Source organism: Leucoraja erinacea, chromosome 17 (genome assembly GCF_028641065.1).
Source record: "Leucoraja erinacea ecotype New England chromosome 17, Leri_hhj_1, whole genome shotgun sequence".
Lineage (NCBI taxonomy): Eukaryota > Metazoa > Chordata > Chondrichthyes > Rajiformes > Rajidae > Leucoraja > Leucoraja erinaceus.
The window spans coordinates 6,458,594-6,476,531 of record NC_073393.1 but is presented as its reverse complement, the minus strand read 5'-3'; the positions used below and the strand labels follow the sequence as shown (position 1 = coordinate 6,476,531).

Below are 17,938 nucleotides of genomic sequence, written 5' to 3'. Positions count from 1 at the left end.
GAACATAAACAAATACTTTTAATATTAATGCCAATGTCAAACCAATGCTGGAAATCTGAATAAAAGCTAAAAATGATGGAAACTCACTTCAGGCAATATCTGTGGCAAGGAAACAGTTAAATTTCAGCTGAAAGACTCTTGGTCAGATTTTCAGTGGTGGATATGTCCTTTAGCAGATAAGGAATAGTCTTAAATGATGGAAAATCCTCCATATTTGTTAAATGCGCCTCTGCTCAGAGCCTAAGTAACTCAGAACAAGCTTTACCGGACATTAAGCAAGAGGAATTCTGAATAATTCTGTCCAAATCAGGAACACCAGAGAATCTGATTGAGTAGGTCACGGCAAGATGAGGAGCACTTGACAAATTAATTCAGGGTCTAAGGAAGTCTGAATTCATTGAAGTTTGTGATTTTTTGCATGAAAGGACGCCCAGAATAAAAATGCAACAAGTAGGGAAGCTAGTGCCATGGATAATGATTTCTGTACATTTTCTGCACTACGTGCAATGCAGACAAAACATTCTGTTGGTTGCACAGAGGTTACTTTGTCAGCCGGAGGCAGGCCCTCCGAGCTGAAGGATACCCATTTGATCTATGAGACATCTCCTTGGAAGATCAGGTTCAAAATCCCATCAATTAAAATACACTTCAATGTCACCAGATGATGCTCATTTCAACCACCTTTAACTGATGCATAACAGTGCCCAACATTAACCAAATTCTATAAGTGCAGCCGTCTAATTAAATTCCCTCAGGCTTATTTGGTTTGCCGTTCTATTGTAAACAATGTGGTAAATTCTGTAGAGAGATATCATTTCTGGACACATTGCATGAGGTGAAGCCAAATTATACAATTTGGAACAACCATTAATATAATCATGGACCGAGAACAAATGACTGCATTCAGTAGGTTTGGCAGGTATTTCAAACTCAACTATAGTGACACTTTGTTTTTATTGCAGGTAATAAATTGTATAGGTTATTGTCAGAGGGCACACCAGTGACCACAAGCATGTTAAAGTTTACTTTCTCCCTTTGGTAGGCATAAACCTAAACTATAAGTTAATGTTCCATTACTTGTTCTCCATACCCTAGGGACCATAGGAGCTGGTATTACCATATGATCGGAAAAACAAAGCAGTTTTCTTTCTACACTTCAGATGAAATATGTTCAAGATTTCAAACACTTGATACGAATATTCCAGCCTTCAGATAAACTTGTAAAAAAAACCTGTTCAGATAAACAAGAGCACCTAAAGCACGATAACCTGAACAAGCAAAGTTAATTATCTTGTTCAAGAAGGAACTGCAGATGCTGGAAAATCGAAGGTACACAAAAATGCTGGAGAAACTCAGCGGGTGCAGCAGCATCTATGGAGCGAAGGAAATAGGTGACGTTTCGGGCAGAAGGGTTTCGGCCCGAAACATCACCTATTTCCTTTGCTCCATAGATGCTGCTGCACCCGCTGAGTTTCTCCAGCATTTTTGTGTACCCAAGTTAATTATCTTGATGCTGTGGGCTTATGACACCAGGTAAACTTTTGATGCTCTTAAAGACAGTCTATGCATCCACTGTCAAAAGGAGAAGGCAGAGTTATCAATTGAAAGCCAAGTATGTCAGTTTGCTCCACCACTGGATTCCATGTAAACGGCAGCATAGTTGCACAAGGATTCCTAGCATTGTTTGAGGTAATACCCCGTTTCTTAGCTAGTATCCAAAAACTTCTATGAAAATTATCAGGCTTTGGATTAAGAGGGAAAGAGGAAGGAAAGTTATTTTTCAATAAGATTCAGTGTTAGTTCAACGCTTTCAATTACTTGTTTTAAGTTTAGTTCCCTTTTTCCCCAGAAAATAAATAGTATTTGGACAAAAGAAGGAACGTTAGGTCAAACAATACAATGAGCAGTGCACATGAATAACAGGCACTGCCAACTTTGGTTGCTTCAATTTTTTTGTTAATTCCGATAAACAGTTAAAAGCAAGATGCTTTTAAACTAAATAGAGGGAAAATTCATTCAAAAGAATAAATCATGATGCAATGTAATCATGAGTTCCAATCTAGTTATATTCAAATAATAACTCTGCTCGGTTCTCCAATCAATAATTCTTCCATTCACTTTAAAATGAAACGTTCCAATCAAAATGGGGCTTGTATTAACTTAAATAAAATTAACCAAATTGAAAAGAATTAACATGCAAACTGTCCATAAATTTGTGCAAGTAAGCAATATCCTGATATATTAACCATCAGTTTGCAAAAATTGCATCTTTGACTAAATTTCTTCTGTGTTTTCCCACAGGGATGTTGTATTTGCACATTAGATGCTTATTAAATTCATGCCAGAAATTTATGTTAAAATTACAATTTTACCTCCCCTTTCTATTTTTTCTATCTCTTAATTCTGTCTTTATATCGTTCAATCTCTCCTACTTTATCTGAATCAACCTTCATCTTAGTTCTTCACATCGTGCATTTCATCTGGAAGGATACAGTGTGGAAACAGGTCCCTCGGCACAACTCGCCCAACAATGTCCCAGCTACCCTAGTCCCACTTGCCTGCGCTTGGTTCATAACCCTCCAAACCCGTCCTATCTATGTACCTGTCCAACTGTTTCTTAAAAGATAGGTTAGTCCCACCAGCCTCAACTACCTCCTCTGGCAGCTTGTTCCATACACCTACCACCCTCTGTGTGAAAAGGTTACCCCTCGGATTCCTATTAAATCTTTTCCCCTTCACCTTGAACCCATGTCCTCTGGTCCTCGATTTTCCTACACTGGGTTAAAGACTCTGTGCATCTACCCGATCTATTCCTCTCATGAATCTGTATATTTATGTTAAACGGCTTGGAATTGCCGCGGGACTTTGTGAGCGCCCGCCGGGGCTCCAACACCAAGACCCGCCGGGGCTTTGGCCTTGCATCACCCGGCGTGGCTTTAATGGCTGCGGGACATTTAACATCGCCCGCTGGGGGCTTTGACTCTGTCTTTGACTCTGACATGGGGGGAGAGGGGAGTGCAGGGGAGAGATATATATTTTTTTGCCTTCCTTCACAGCGAGGAGAAGATGCGCTGTGAAGGATGTTTATGTAAATTGTGTTGTGTCTTGGGTCTTTTTCGTTTTGTATGTATGACTGCAGAAACGACATTTCGTTTGGACCTCAACGGGGTCCAAACGACAAATAAATTGTATTGTATTGTGTTGTAAGACTTATAGATCTCCCATCATCCTCCTATGCTCCATGGAATAGAGACCCAGCCTACTCAACCTCTCCCTATAGCTCACCCTCTAGTCCTGGCAACATCCTCGTAAATCTTTTCTGAACCCTTTCAAACTTGACAATATCTTTCCTATAAAATGGTGCCCAGAACAATATTCTAAATGCGGTCTCAATGTCTTATACAACTGCAACATGACCTCCCAACTTCTATACTCAATACTCTGGCTGATGAAGACCAGAGCCAAAAGCCTTTTTGACCACCTTATTTACCTGCAACTTGACGTTCATCGAACCATGCACCTGTACTCCTAGATCCCTCTGCTCTACAGCACTACCCAGAGGCCTACCATTTACTGTGTAGGTCCTGCCCTTGTTCGACGTCCCAACATGCAACACCTCACACTTCTCTGTATTAAATTCCATCAACCCACCTGGCCAATTGATCCAGATTCTGCTGCAATCATTCACAACTATCTTCACTGTTTGCAAAGCCACTAACTTTTGTATCATCAACAAACTTGTTAATCTTGCCCTGTATGTTCTCATCCAAATCATTGATGTAGATGACAAACAGGAACACTGGAGTTGCTTTTCTCCAGCAAATTCCAATCCACTATACTTGGAACTTGCAGTGATCTCCACTGCACCTTTTCGGATCAGATTCACTCATGGAACAGATTTCAGGTGGAACAAGTAACAAACACTTCAAATAAATTGCCTGCTTGTTCACAGCCAAATCCAAAAGCCTTTGTTTTCATTGTGTGGGGGGTCTGCAGATTCAGATTAGCTTTTGAATTTCGTCTGGTGTAGAGATCACAAAGTCACTTTTATACCACCACTGTTTTAGTTTGGATTCGGGGAGACTGGCGCCTGAGCAAGAGCCTGGAATTTGCACTACTAATACCGACTCCCTTATCCCCACAGCAGACCTGTATTCACACACAAGAACCACAGCCAACATTTCACGTCAGAATTGGGTCAGTTCCACTCTGCTGACGTAAGTGGCTTCTCTGCTGCCGTGTCGGGAAAGCTGAAGGTGTCATTAAAACAGTCAGTTGTGTAATTCTTAAAAAAGAAATAGATAAATAGCCAGTGAATGGAGTACTTGCATTACTACATGGCATAAATAGAAACATATTTCCAGTTTAAAACAAGGTAATTAATTTCTAATCCCAGAATGTGGATTAAGGCTTCATTTTATATAGTTCTTTCACAGGGTGTGCATGCCTCTTGCCAGGCTGACATCTGCTGCCTTCAGCCCCTGCCCCACTTTCCCGAGTTACTCACGAATTCATCTCAGTTTTCCCCTTGATTCAAACTCGGAGAATGTCCGTAGCAATCCGTAGCGAGTCTGTAGAGGCTCGTAAAGCCAGCCGTAGGTACACTGGGATCAGGTAGGTCGGGATGTAGGGACAATTTACACTAGGGACAATTTACATACACAAGCCAATTAACCTACAAACCTGTACGTCTTAAATGCTGACACTTCAGTAATGAACCAAAGGTTCTATTTTTTTATAACTAAGGTAATTACAAATACATAATCTGTTCAGGACATTGGAAAAAACACTCACTGCCCCTGAAGAACGTGGATATCGGTGAGAGGGAACAGGTGGGCAAGTGTTACATCTCCTGTGGTTGCAGGGGAAAGTACCTGGGGAGGGGGTAGTTTGTGTGGGAAGGGATGTGTAAACCAAGGAGTTGCGGAGGGAGCGGTCTCTGGAGATGGGAAAATTTGATTAGTGGTGGGATCAAGTGGGGTGACGGCAATGTCGGAGGATGATGTGTTGTATGTGGAAGCTGGCAGAGGAAAGGCGAGGACCAGGAGAACTTTGGCCTTGTTGCGTCTGGGGCTAGGGGGAGCTTGAGCAGAACTATGGGAGAGAGGAAGTGTGTGTGAAGGACCTATCTATGACAGAAGGGAGAAAAACCATGTTCACTAAAGAAATTTGAAGAATGTGGAATGGTTATGACGGAAATGGAGAATTGCTAATATTAATTGGATTCTTCACTGCTCACCAATATTTTATCAAATGGATTGGATTTTTATTCTGAAGAAATGGCTCACTTGAAAAAATGTATTTGACCATCATCCATTGCTCGTGTGACCCAAATGGATTTTTTTGGAAGTACGGCCCCCACAATGGATAGAAATACGGAGACCTTAAACATGGAAAGAATCAGATTTTCCCTTTTAAACAGGAATTATTCTGAACATGAATTATGGGTCATTTAACATGACTAGGGGGGGGGGGAAATGTAAGATAAACTTTAACAAATTTTTCCATTCAAACCTCTTTCACTCCTTTTTCCTTTTTTTAATTAACCTCGATATTATGTGGGATATATTGTTGGACAATATATCAATTTAAAAATGCTGTAATAATGCATAGATGTAATCGTCATGTACCTATCTCCAATAATGAAAAATGGAACTCTCTGGTCCAACACAATTTGACGGACAATGCTCTTTGGGTATAGGCAGATTGTGAAGAAATTGCAGACAGGCAGAGGAGAAGACAAATCTATGGGCTGACAATACATAAGTATTTGATTGTACATTCCATCTCCAAGACAAAATATTCAGAATAACAAGGTTTTTAAACCAGTTTGATTCTACAAATACACGTCTATCCAAAATTGGTTTAAATCTGTGCATGTCACTCGAAAATTGCTGTATCTAAAGCACCAACACGTTACATGCAAATCAATATTTGTAGAAGAAACGTCTACTGCCTTAGTTTTCTTATGAATACTCAAAAAGAACATATGCATGTAACACATCAACCGTTCTTGTGTGAATCCAATGAATCATCCCATTCCTAATCACTCGGGATAAATTGAAGTCTGTAGAGGTTCATAAGACATACCCTCATGCAAAGTTTTTAAACAGGAAACTCTGGATTTATTTTTGTTTTCAGTTGCTCTGACAGTCCAAGAAAAATATAGTAACCTGATTGTGCAAAAGGTAAAACATTAAAATTGACTGATCAAATTATTCATTTAGATGTTACGTGCTGTGGGCTCTCTGTCCAAATAGTAACAACAATACCACATGCATCCCTTGTTCCTCCTTCTGTACTTCAATCACACACTCAAGCTTTTCCCATCTCTGCTGCAATCACCAATTTTGCTGGTGCTTTGCACACGAGAGGTTTCTCCTGCTTACTACTCCTAGCATGTTAGTCAATCTTAATACAACATTTATTTATTTTCTTTTTTTCCAACCATTGGCAGTCCTTTTGTCCTTCCATCATGTTATTAATATCACCTTATAGCTTTAGACTTCAGAGATATAGCTCAGAAATAGGACCTTCAGCCCACGTTTGCCAGTGGTCACCCTGTACACTAACACTATCCTACAAACAAGGGACAAATTTACAATTGTACCAAAGCCAATTAATCTACAAACCTGCTCATCTTTGGTTTTGTGAAAGGGCATCTGAGCACTCAGAAAAAACCCCATGAGAACGACCAAACTCCGTACAGACAGCATCTGTGGTCAGGAACAAAACCGTGTCTCTGGCAAGGCAGCAACTCTACCGCTGCGCCAACCAAGCTTGTTTTGGCTCTCAGAAATGTAAGTACGCCTCTCTTCTGATTTGTATTATTCCAGCAACTAATAAAAACAAAAATAGTTCCAGATGAAATTTTGTAGGACACAGAACTCACTTCTAATCCTTTGGAAAAAGTGTCCTTAAATCTTATACTTTTAACTCCAATCAGTTTCTCAAAGAATTTGCTATATTCTTTTCTCACTTTTATCAGAATATTTCTCCAAACATGTTGTCACAGTACAATGCCCAGCCTTGAAGACTTGTATGCCTCTGTTCAGATGGTATCCCCTAAAATTATTTACATAATCATAGAACAGTACTGGAACAGGCCCACAATAATCAAACAACATGTGTCCTTTTTCAACTTTCTTTCTCCAATTTAGTCCAACTCATGGTATATTTCCACTGCACAATTGTTTCACTTATTTAGGTGCACACCTCTGAAGTGTTCAGCAATGATATATTTTTCCAATCCTACATCATTACCCAAAATGACTACCTTGAAGTCTTTTAGCTCATCATCTACATGCTCTTGACAAAAATCACCTGAATATAGGAGATTACTTCCATTTGTACACTGACAAACAAGTCACTCCAACACCTCTTAATTCTCCAACATCTGTCTCATAACCCGGCTAATGATTCTTCACACCATTTCTTCAGACGTTTTGGTTGATCGTAGCCATCTTCTTTTGTACGAGATATGGCTCCAACCATTGCAGTGCTTTGCCCTCGATTCACTATAATTTCAACTTTAACAAGCTCTTTGGTGTCACATTCAGTCAAACACAGGTTGGAGACCAAAGGCAGTCACTGCCTTCAGCTCCGATTCCTGTTTGAACCAAGATTATGGTGGGCTCTAGAACCAAATGGTTCTGGCAAAGCTCAAACTGGGAATTGGTGAGCAAGTTCTTTAGATATCACTTGACAGTACCAATGACAAAGTTTGCCACAACATGTGTTAATGATTGGAGCAGACCGACGGGCAGGAATTTATCCTGAACAAGATTTGCCTGAGAAATGTTCTGTGTCATCAGGTGAATGCCAGTGTAGGGCAAACTCGAGTGAAGGTGTGCCTCATTCTGGAGTACATCTCCACATTACCACAGCTGAACTGTTGAGTAGCCAGAAATCTGAACTACTTTTTGCTACCACGTGAAGTTAATCAAATTGTTGAAAAGACTGTTTCTGTGATTGTGGAGATCTCAGTAAGAAGTCAAGATGGATCATTCATTGAGCACATTTGACTGAGTATTGTTGTGATTACATCAAACATGTCTTAAGCACTCACGTGCAGTCCCTTGCCACCATTGAGGGTGGGGATGTACTTGGAGTCATCTTCTCACGTTGCTGCTTAATTTTCTGTTATCATTCAAAACTATTTTTGACAAGGTTGCAGAACTTTGTTCGGATTCATTGGTTACGTGATCGCTCAGAGCAGTTCACCGAATGGAGCTTGCAGTCCCGTGCTCAGTTTCACGTGATGGCATCTTACGTTTAGACAGACTGCTGTTCCAGAGATTTCAGCACTCATTAAACCATGGTTGATCCCCTGACTTGTTTGTAATGGTGCAGTGAAGATTACACGTGGCCACATGTTTACAGCTTCTGCTTGCTAATGAAATAAAAAGGGTGTTAAATCCTAAAGCCGCCACTATGCAAGGTTTCTTTTCTCCAGGAAGTTTTACTCCACTCTATTTCAGCATCAGGGTGGACCAAAACACAATTCAGATCACACTTGCACACATCAAACACCCAGGATTAATCAGAACCAAAATATCTTCAAATCAGTTTCAATCATACTTTAATTACATTAAAGCTTACTGGTGCAGGACAAGTTAGATGGATGGTGTTTTAACATATTTCATCAACAATTAACTTTGGAGCTACTGTTTTAGAACCAAACGGGACTAAACTGAATAGTGGTGGAAAATACGTTAACATCATGAAGCACAATTAACCCATTTAAAACCACACAGCACGCATGAAATTGCAATACAGTTTGGTTGCTATAAACCACAACACACGGCATCTCTCATCCTCCCCACCCCAATTTAGTTTTGTGATCCGATTATCACTTCAAGACGGGCTTTGATCATCCCTAATTGTCCTTAGTAACATTGCTGATGAGCTGTCCCCTTGAACTGCTGCCATCTCTCTGGTCAAGGTGCTCTTACGCCAGGGAGTTCAAGGTTTAATACCCAACAATGAAGAAGAATGAAGTAATTATGGTGTGTGACTTGGAGAGGAACTTGCAGAAATGGCGATTCCAATCCTGTTGGTGGAGTTTGTGGATTTGGGAGCACTGTTGTACCTCCTGAATGTGTATTTTGCAGGTGATACACCATGTGGCCACTGTAGACTGTTGGTGGAGGGAATGGATGTAAAGTATGGTTGGTGGGGTGTCAATCAAGTGGGCTGCTTTGTGCCTGATGGCATCGAGCTTCCTGAATGATGTTGGCACTCCAGTCATCCAGTCAGGTGGAAAGAAGTCCATCAGGCCCTTAACTTGTGCCACATAGACAGTGGAAAAAACATGGGAATGTCACAAAATGAGTTGCTGCCCGACACCCAACTTCTAACTTGCTCTCGTAGCCACAGTACTCACAGCTATTCCAGCTGAATTTCTGGTCAATGGTAACCTGAAGGTATTGAGATTGTGCGACTCAGCAGTAGTAATGGCATTGAATGGTTCAGCTTTCTTTTATTAGAGATGGTCGTTGCCTGGGAATTTTGTGATGTGAATGTTCTTTTCCATATTACAAACCGTGCCTGAATGTGATTTAGGTCTTGCTGTATGCAAGCGTGGACTGCTTCATTTACTGAGGAGGAGTTGCATAATGTTTCCTATCATTAGTAAACATTCCCACTTCAGGATGGGAGGAAGGTCATTGGTGAAGATGCTGAAGGCAGTTGGGCCTAAGGCACTGCCTTGAGCAGTTCCTATTGTGATGCTTGGGGGCTAATTGACTCATCTCTTGATAACCATCTTCCTTACGATTCCAAGCATTGAAGTACGTTCCCTTTGAAGCTCACAGGCCACAATTCTACTAAGATGCTTTGATGTCACACTTGGTCAAATGCTGCCTTGATTTCAAGGGCAACATTAATTTTTTCACCTTTAAAATTCAGCTCTTGGACCTATGGTTACACCGAGGCAGCAATGAGCAATCCTGCTGAAGCCCAAACTGGGCATTTGCAAGAAGATTATTGATAAGTAATAGCCACTTGATAGCACCATTGATCAATTTGCCAACGATTGAGAGTAAACTAATCAGGCAGTCATCAGTCAGATTGGATTTCCTCTGCTTTTTGTAAATAGGACAAGAGGGAGCAATTGTCCACATTGTCAGGTAAACGCCAGTGTTATAATTCCATGAGGTACGGATACTGCCCTACCTCGTGTTGTTTATAGCTAGCTGACTACTTAAAAGAAAAGTGCAATCTAGCTCCTAGTTTTGGCAGCTATTTCAGTTAATGTTGCAGCTTGCACAGAGAGATGGCACAACGGTGGCAACAGGTTGTACCCCAAATCTTCTGGTGCAGCAGTAAATTTTGTGGTCGAGATGGAGAAATCGCCTTTCCCCACACAGATGCAGAAAAATTTCTGAGTAGACTCAGCAGGAGGCAGAGACAGCCACAGCTGAATTTTGTACAAGAATGAACTTGAAGTGCCTTAACAGTGCTTTGTTTTAATCCCTCAATTAAGAGAATCTATAGGAATACAAGTTGACAGCCATTACTATTGAGAGCACAGCATGTGCCAGCACCCTTTCCAAGTTGGGGGCGGCACAACTCATCCTACAAATGTGCACTCCATGCCAAATTGGAAGCAAAGTGACACCAGAAGCACCCAAACAACAGGCAGTGTGCTGCCAAATTTTGCAGCCTGCGTTATCCTGACACTGCTTTCGGTGAAAATCAGTGGGGAAGCTCTTATCCTGTATAAAATTTGTGCTGATATAACAAGGAGATAAATTTGTTGTCTAAAAAATAAAATGCACAAGTTCTTTGTAAAGTAATTGAAATGGCTATACATGCCAAACTAATGACTAGTTTCTAAATAAAAAATATTGATAATCTAAATCAGTCAGCTTCTAGAAAAAGGCACGATGGATTTCTAAGTAAAACATACAAACAAAATCAAGCCTTGATACAAACTGACAGAATAATAAATAGACAAATATGTACAGCAAGTGGCAAGTTATAATAGAGTTCCTATATTTAAAAATAACTAAAAGTGGAACACAAGACAGTCATGACTTCATTCTAAATAGAAATTACATTGAGGAGGGGGTGGCGAGAGGAGATGAGAATGAGGACAAATCCGGAAGATGTAGTTTTATTCACAGTGGATAAATGACCTGCAAACTTTTTTTTTTATAAATGAGGAACAGATGGTGTTTTGGAGCAGCAAGAAAATGCAGAAGATTCACAAAGGGATCTTTATTTATCCATATTTTACCAAGCTGATATCCAGGCCCACAAGAGTTTGAGTGACAACAGTTATTAATAGATCATAAAATACTTTATCAAACAAACATGGGCTTTAAAAAAAAATCTCATAATAGATATGGACAGGTATTTATTTCAATTTGAGAACTATTAAAACAATATAATAAAGCTGCAATTGACATGATGGCTTAGATAAAGTTCTGGGGTTCCAATGAATAACTGAACTATTCAGCTTTGGTATTTCCAATACTCACTGCCAGTTCTTCTGGCAAATCAGTATGCCAGTTCAAGTAATAACTGGACACCTCGGCTCTTTAAGCAACACATGGAATATTTATAGATAGTTTAAAAAATAAAAAAACAGGAAGCGGGAAATCTAAAACAAAAACAGAAAATGCAGGACAAGCTCACAGGGCAGGTAGCACCTGTGTAAGGTCAAGGACTCTTACCATTTCTGGCCCATCAGTTGAAAGTTTACACTTAACCAGAACAAACCACATGAAACACTGCAAGGTATAGAATATAAACAAGTAAAGCATAGGCATATCTATCACTGTGGCAAAGTGAAGGCACCAAGTTACTTCAGAGAAAAGAAAGTCTTGATTTATAGTGATGAATTCTCAGTTGCAGTGAGAAGATTTTACAATCAAATGCAAAAAGTAAAATCCTTAAGATTTGCAAAAGTATTTTTAACACTGAAAGTGGTATTTGATATCTGCACTCCATCCGCTGATAGAATATTAGCACCGGTTGATGCAGCAATATTCAATCCAGAATAAAACTACTTATTAAACAAAAAGTCACCCCTCAAAGGCTAGATGATTCAAATATGAATCTCCATCTCTTTTGTATTTTTGGACTATGATATCCAGATACGAGACTGCAATGGATCCCAATAGCCCCAAGCTAGGAAAGGAAGAAGACAAATCTTGCTTCCATATTTTAACAAGCAATGGCTAATGCAAAGTAGGCATGCCTGTGCTTTGACATGTATATCACCCAATAAATCAAGTCGCTCAAGATTTCAGCTTCACAAACTTTAGTGAATCTCTGATGGAGGTCAGACTTCACTTCATTGATGTGCTAAATCAAAACTTTACCACCCAGCATAACAGAGCTGTACATCACCCAGAATCAAACCAAGACCAGCCAAGGCACTAGAAGACACCAGATTCCTCTCAATGTACGAAGTGCCTAGAAAAATAAATGGACCTGCTCAGATCATCTGTACTCTTTTTCAAACTATGACCATTTCTAAGCAGATCATATCCAATGCAATAACTGATGCCTCAAACTCTTTTTGTAAAAATCACAATAGTATAAATCACTACTAAGTGGTTGGATGTTCAATATCAAACCAAATGTTAAAATAATGCCCTACATCTTTCCAGTGCCTATAATCCTCTTTGTAAGCTATCCGGTTACTTATTGCTGGTCTAATCATTTAAAATGAAACTTATAGGCCACCAGTTCAATACAAGCAACTTTTCACACATGCAGAATCTGAAAAGAGCAGAGCAACCAACATCTTAAACATTGTGGATAGGCTCATGTCATACCTTAACATACAAGAAAAGTCGAGGTTGAGCTTCGTCCTTCTGGAAGTTTTATTTATATTCTTCTGACCTGGTGAGTGCACATCTACAAACTGTCCTTAGAGATCAACCAAAACAGCATCTGTAGAAAAGCAAAATAGTGACACAAAATAAGCCCCTAAAAGCATGTGAATAAGGATCCCAACCTGAAACATTGCCTGCCCAATCCCTCCCACACCTCGACCCCACAGATGCTGCATGACCTGCTGAGTTCCACCAGCAGTTTGCTTTTTCCTCAAGATTCCAGCATCTGCAGTCTCTAGTGTCTCCAAATGAACTTTGCTGGTTCATTACTACCACAAATGCGTGGACTGAGATGTTAACACTGTTTCTCTCTCAACAGAATACTCCCTGACCAGCTGAGTATTCCTTGCATTTTATTCGATGTTCGCCTTAATCATATCCTGCATCTCAGTGCATCCTTAAACAGCTTGGAAAATTAATCTTTATAAAGATGCTCTCTGCTTCCAATATTTTTTATCCAACATTCTAAATGTTTTGTTCCTATGTTTGCAGAGCTTTGGCATACATGTTCACATTCCACATACATAGCATACCTCTGCACCAGGCCTTCCAATTATCTTCAATAGATAATACATTGTGATACAGAGATGGAGAAGGGGAATGGGGCTAGAATCAGAAATCATGAAATATTGCTCATTTCAGTGTTACAAAAATAAATGAGAAAAAAATATTTTCTCCTGGAATGAAATTAAACGACAGTCATTCCAGAAATTTAATCACTTACTACCCAGAGTGTGCCTATATGGTCAAACATTCCTAGCAAGATTCAAGTTCATTAAGGTCACCATCACAAAGATCTGCAACCTTCTGCAGCCACAATTACAGGCAATTCTGCAAGTTGAGATTAAGATCACTGTCACACAATGTGGTAGCTTCAGGGTCCTTCCATCATACCTCATTTGTGCCCAACCACGTTGTGCTTTGCTTCAGGAGAAAGTGCATTCTCCACTTTCCTTTTAGGGTCATACAGTGTACTCACACTGTGCCTCCAGTACCTCTTCTCTAAAGTTGCTCCTGGTCAGGTTTTGATTGACCAAGACAGGAATTTCCTCAGAGGCTAACAGGATACACTGGCAATGGTACTTTATTTGTCGCATGTACCGAGGTGCAGTGAAATTCATTTGTGTGTACAGCTCAGTACGTGTTTCACTGTACATAAGCACTTACATACATACTAGATAAACATCTCAATACAATACAAGTGTATAACAGTTGTACACCGAGACGTTATACAGAATTGCCAGTTTTTGGTGCCATTTGAGTACCAGTTTGTAAGTGTACACTGTACGACAGCCTTGCCTAATGTTTTTAATTTACAAGGAGCCGCAATACCCTAATAGATAGGTCGTTATAGAGGTTATCTAGACATTTTTTTTTAATATCACCTCATTCCAGTACCTTCACCAGCAATTGCAGATTTGGCTAGCTATGATGAAAGCCAAAAGCATTAAAAGGAGCAGTACAACAGGACGCCACAAAATAAGATTTTCTTGTCGGCACTGCGTCTTAGAGGCACTCCCCAGTATTCACCAGGGTGGGTCTCCTCTTTCACTTCTATCTAAAGCTTGCCGCAAGACTTAACTAACAAGCAAGCAGAGCCGTTTTTCCGTCTAGTCAGAGCAGCAGCAAACGCGGAAGGATCATAGAGAAGAGAACAAAGGGAATTTGGGCCATCAAAAGCAGCACCCTCAGCAGGTGCCTCTGAAAGAATTGATAATGCCAGCAGGGCATTTATTTGAACACAAGCTAAATATTTCCCAGTTTGTGGCCTTTGGCAGGGAACTTGAAATCAATCTACTGAGCATACAGTGAGAGACAAGATGATCGAGAATGTTATTTAGCTCAATATGACACCAACCCACAATTGTTGACTCATGATAACATTCCACCACGTGGGTGCATATGCCCTGCTGAATTTGCTATTAACTTCCAGACCACACATGGCAATAGCAACATCCATTACACAGCCTTGAGATTTCAATCATCTGTGATACTTAAAGCAACTTGGATTCAATTGGCTGAATTGATGTGTTTCCAAGGTTAATTTCATATGTAAAGTTGCATCTATTAGACATGATACAATGATATTCTTAATTGTTTGAAGATTAAGTAAAAGGTTGATGCAAAAAAAAGAGGCAATTCCTTCAATTCGCAAGATAAATATTACCTATAACTATAACTAAGAATTATTTACATTTAGAGGCTACTAAAACATGGAAATCCTGGTGCTATTTTTCCACAATCACTACATACACTTTTGAATGCACAAAATCCTAGAGGCAAACTGCACCAAGGTAGATGAGGGAAATGAGGGCTAAACCTTAGCTCCTCAAAGCCACTTTTGAAAGTGGGTCCAATGGCAAGCAGCTGTAGATATTGTGTGCTTGACTCAGGAGAAGGGCTTAATGATGGAACCCATTTGGAGTGGAGTTGCTGTTGCAACTCATGGAACTTCGATTTGGGGAAGTTTGATATCCATAACCATATTGTTCCAATAGCAAAGGATACCTACATGAGATGTCATGGGAAGGATTTTCCCTTAATAAATAGCATATCAAGATTCAACTTCAAATCACTCCTGCTCTTTTAAAAATGATGCCTGAAGAAACCAACATGATATTGTTTTGTCCAAGCTGTGAAAACCCATACCTGAAACATGGCCAAGGGTTGGATAGAGTGGATGTGAAGCAGTGTTGAAAAGCTTAGATTTTCTATGTGTCGTTAAGTTTCTGCAACTACATCCAGAGACAAATTATGCACCCTCCATTAATGGGGAAATCAGAAACAGCAACCGCTGCGTTACCCTAAAAGGCCTTTTTTTTTAATTTAAAGCAAGCAAATCACTTGGCACCAATATTTCAATGATCTGCCTTCTGTGTTGGCTGAATCTGGTGCTTTGGATTGAATTACAGTTATGCAATTCAATACATTAGTCAATCATTCAGAGTTTTGAAAAATGTTAATCTTCCATATGAAATGTAAAGATCAAATAAAAGTATTTTATTTAGCATTACAAAGTAAAAATGTGTGATCAAAAGCTTTCGGCCAGGACAAAGTTAACAAATGATCTAAAATAAAGCATTGTACAAATTGGAATCTATTTGACAGACCTTGGCATCTTTTCCACTGTGCTAGCCCTCCCACTCAACTTTGCAGCGCACTGCTCCTCTGTGATAACCACCCAGTTGTCTATGGTAGGGTAGCTAAGTTAATACGAGTTCTGGACATCTATGATGAGAACTTAACCTGGAAGGACCAGCTTCTGACTGGAATGACAGCAGTTTGAGAACAAAATCTGTAGTACACGGGTGAGGCGACTGCCTGCGAACTGGTGTTGGAGAGGAAATGTTTTATCCTGAAGAACCACAGCCTGTTAAGCAGTGCCATGCCACCGGGACTCTTATTGGACCCAACAGTCAATGATGTGAAGATCATCAATACCCAGCTCACACGACTGCTACACAATCCCCAGAACCCTATCAACTCCTCATCGAGAGCATGGCAAAGTCCATTGAATCATCGCTCTGCTCCTACTAGCGTGCAATCTGCTCTTGCTGGAGAAAAACTTGCTGTTAAATCAATCAGAAAAGCTCCGACAGGCTTAGCTTATGTTCTATAGAAGCAGAAACCTGCCCCACCAGCGACTGCACTGCTAAAGTGACAATGGTGGAAAACAACAAAGCGCTGTTCACCAGAGTAGAAATCGTGATCTTCCACCTTCCAGTGACCTTGCAATATGTGGGAGATGGATTCTTCTTTACCCCAGTCATCTCATACATTCTGTCTGATACAGCAAACATTTCCATCATGCATCGTTACTATGGAGGCACTCAATGGATAATTGTGAATGCAGTATTACTCTTGTGCATCACACTGTACATTTCCTCTGCTCCTGCTTGACTCAGCCCACTAATATCAGAGACCCCCCCCGCTCCGCCAAACAAATGAAATGTGCCCCCCACTAAACAAAGTTTAGAGGGGCACCAGACCAACACCAGACACAGGCTCGTCATCCTCATATGTACAGTGGTACAGGAACATTCCATTAATCTAGCACATTTACAACTTTGCCGATTCAGGCACTAGAAGGTTTTCCCAGACTACTGGATATCATTCCCATTAATACTCCATGGCACTATAGAATAGTGGATTTAAATAATCCCAATACATTTCTGGGGAGCACAGGAACTGTGCCCTGATGAGTTTAAAGAAATCATGGGAATGATGTCCTGAAACATGAAACATAACCGGTGAGCCAGATGCCAAACCACCTGGATGTTCAAGTAATTTTAAAGTGAATCTGAGACAACATTAAGATGTGGCAAACTGATAATTACAAGCAATAATGCTGCAATTGATTTGTCAGTGCCACAGGTGGAAGACAGACTGCATTCCACAAATCTCAACATTTTCTGTCTATGCTACATTAGACTTGTATTTTCTTGACTATATTTTACATAATTATCATTAAATTGTTGCTGGGCAATGGCGCCTTTTGCTTACATTTCTATGGAGACAACATTCAATAAAACTTAATATTTTGTCAAACATTTAAAAAACTAATTAAATAACATCAACTGAGTATTTCTATCTATTTAAAAAGGTAAATATATCTGATCAACTGGTGTCAAGCATGACATTATTTTGAATCTTTTTTTGGTGAAAAAATGCAAAGGAAATTGCTTGATTTTTGCCAAAAAGCATTGCAGGATACTTCACCTCAAAGTGGAATGTTATTGGTTTATAACACCCAAATTGTTCCACCTCCAACTTTCTTTGACAAGTAATATTTATAACTACTTGGGGATCTGAGGAAAAATCTTTTCATCCAGTATCTGGCTGGAGTCTGAAATTCCAAGTGGGTGGCAGACCAGACACTCCCACCACATTTACGAAATGTCTAAACAATCACTTAAATTGCCACGGCATAGATTATCGAACAAGTGCTGATCTATGAGATGGGGTAACTGATCAAGGACATGGACGCAGTGGGCCCAAAGGCCAGTTTTGGTGCTGTAAATATTAAAATTAAGATCTAATATAATTTATACGGTCATGTGATAGGAGCAGAATTAGGCCATTTGGCC

The 17,938-nt window shown here is 40.0% G+C and overlaps 1 protein-coding gene across 6 annotated transcripts in view; it reads right to left on the bottom strand.

Annotated features, from left to right (window-relative positions):
- The window catches only part of chd9 (chromodomain helicase DNA binding protein 9), a 192,796-nt gene that overhangs the window by 148,613 nt on the left and 26,245 nt on the right, over window positions 1–17,938 (bottom strand). For all 6 annotated transcript variants that reach the window (XM_055648423.1, XM_055648425.1, XM_055648429.1 and 3 more), the window contains one exon: window positions 12,792–12,909. The gene's annotated coding sequence lies outside the window, so the exon portion shown is untranslated. The remainder of the gene's footprint in view (window positions 1–12,791; window positions 12,910–17,938) is intronic.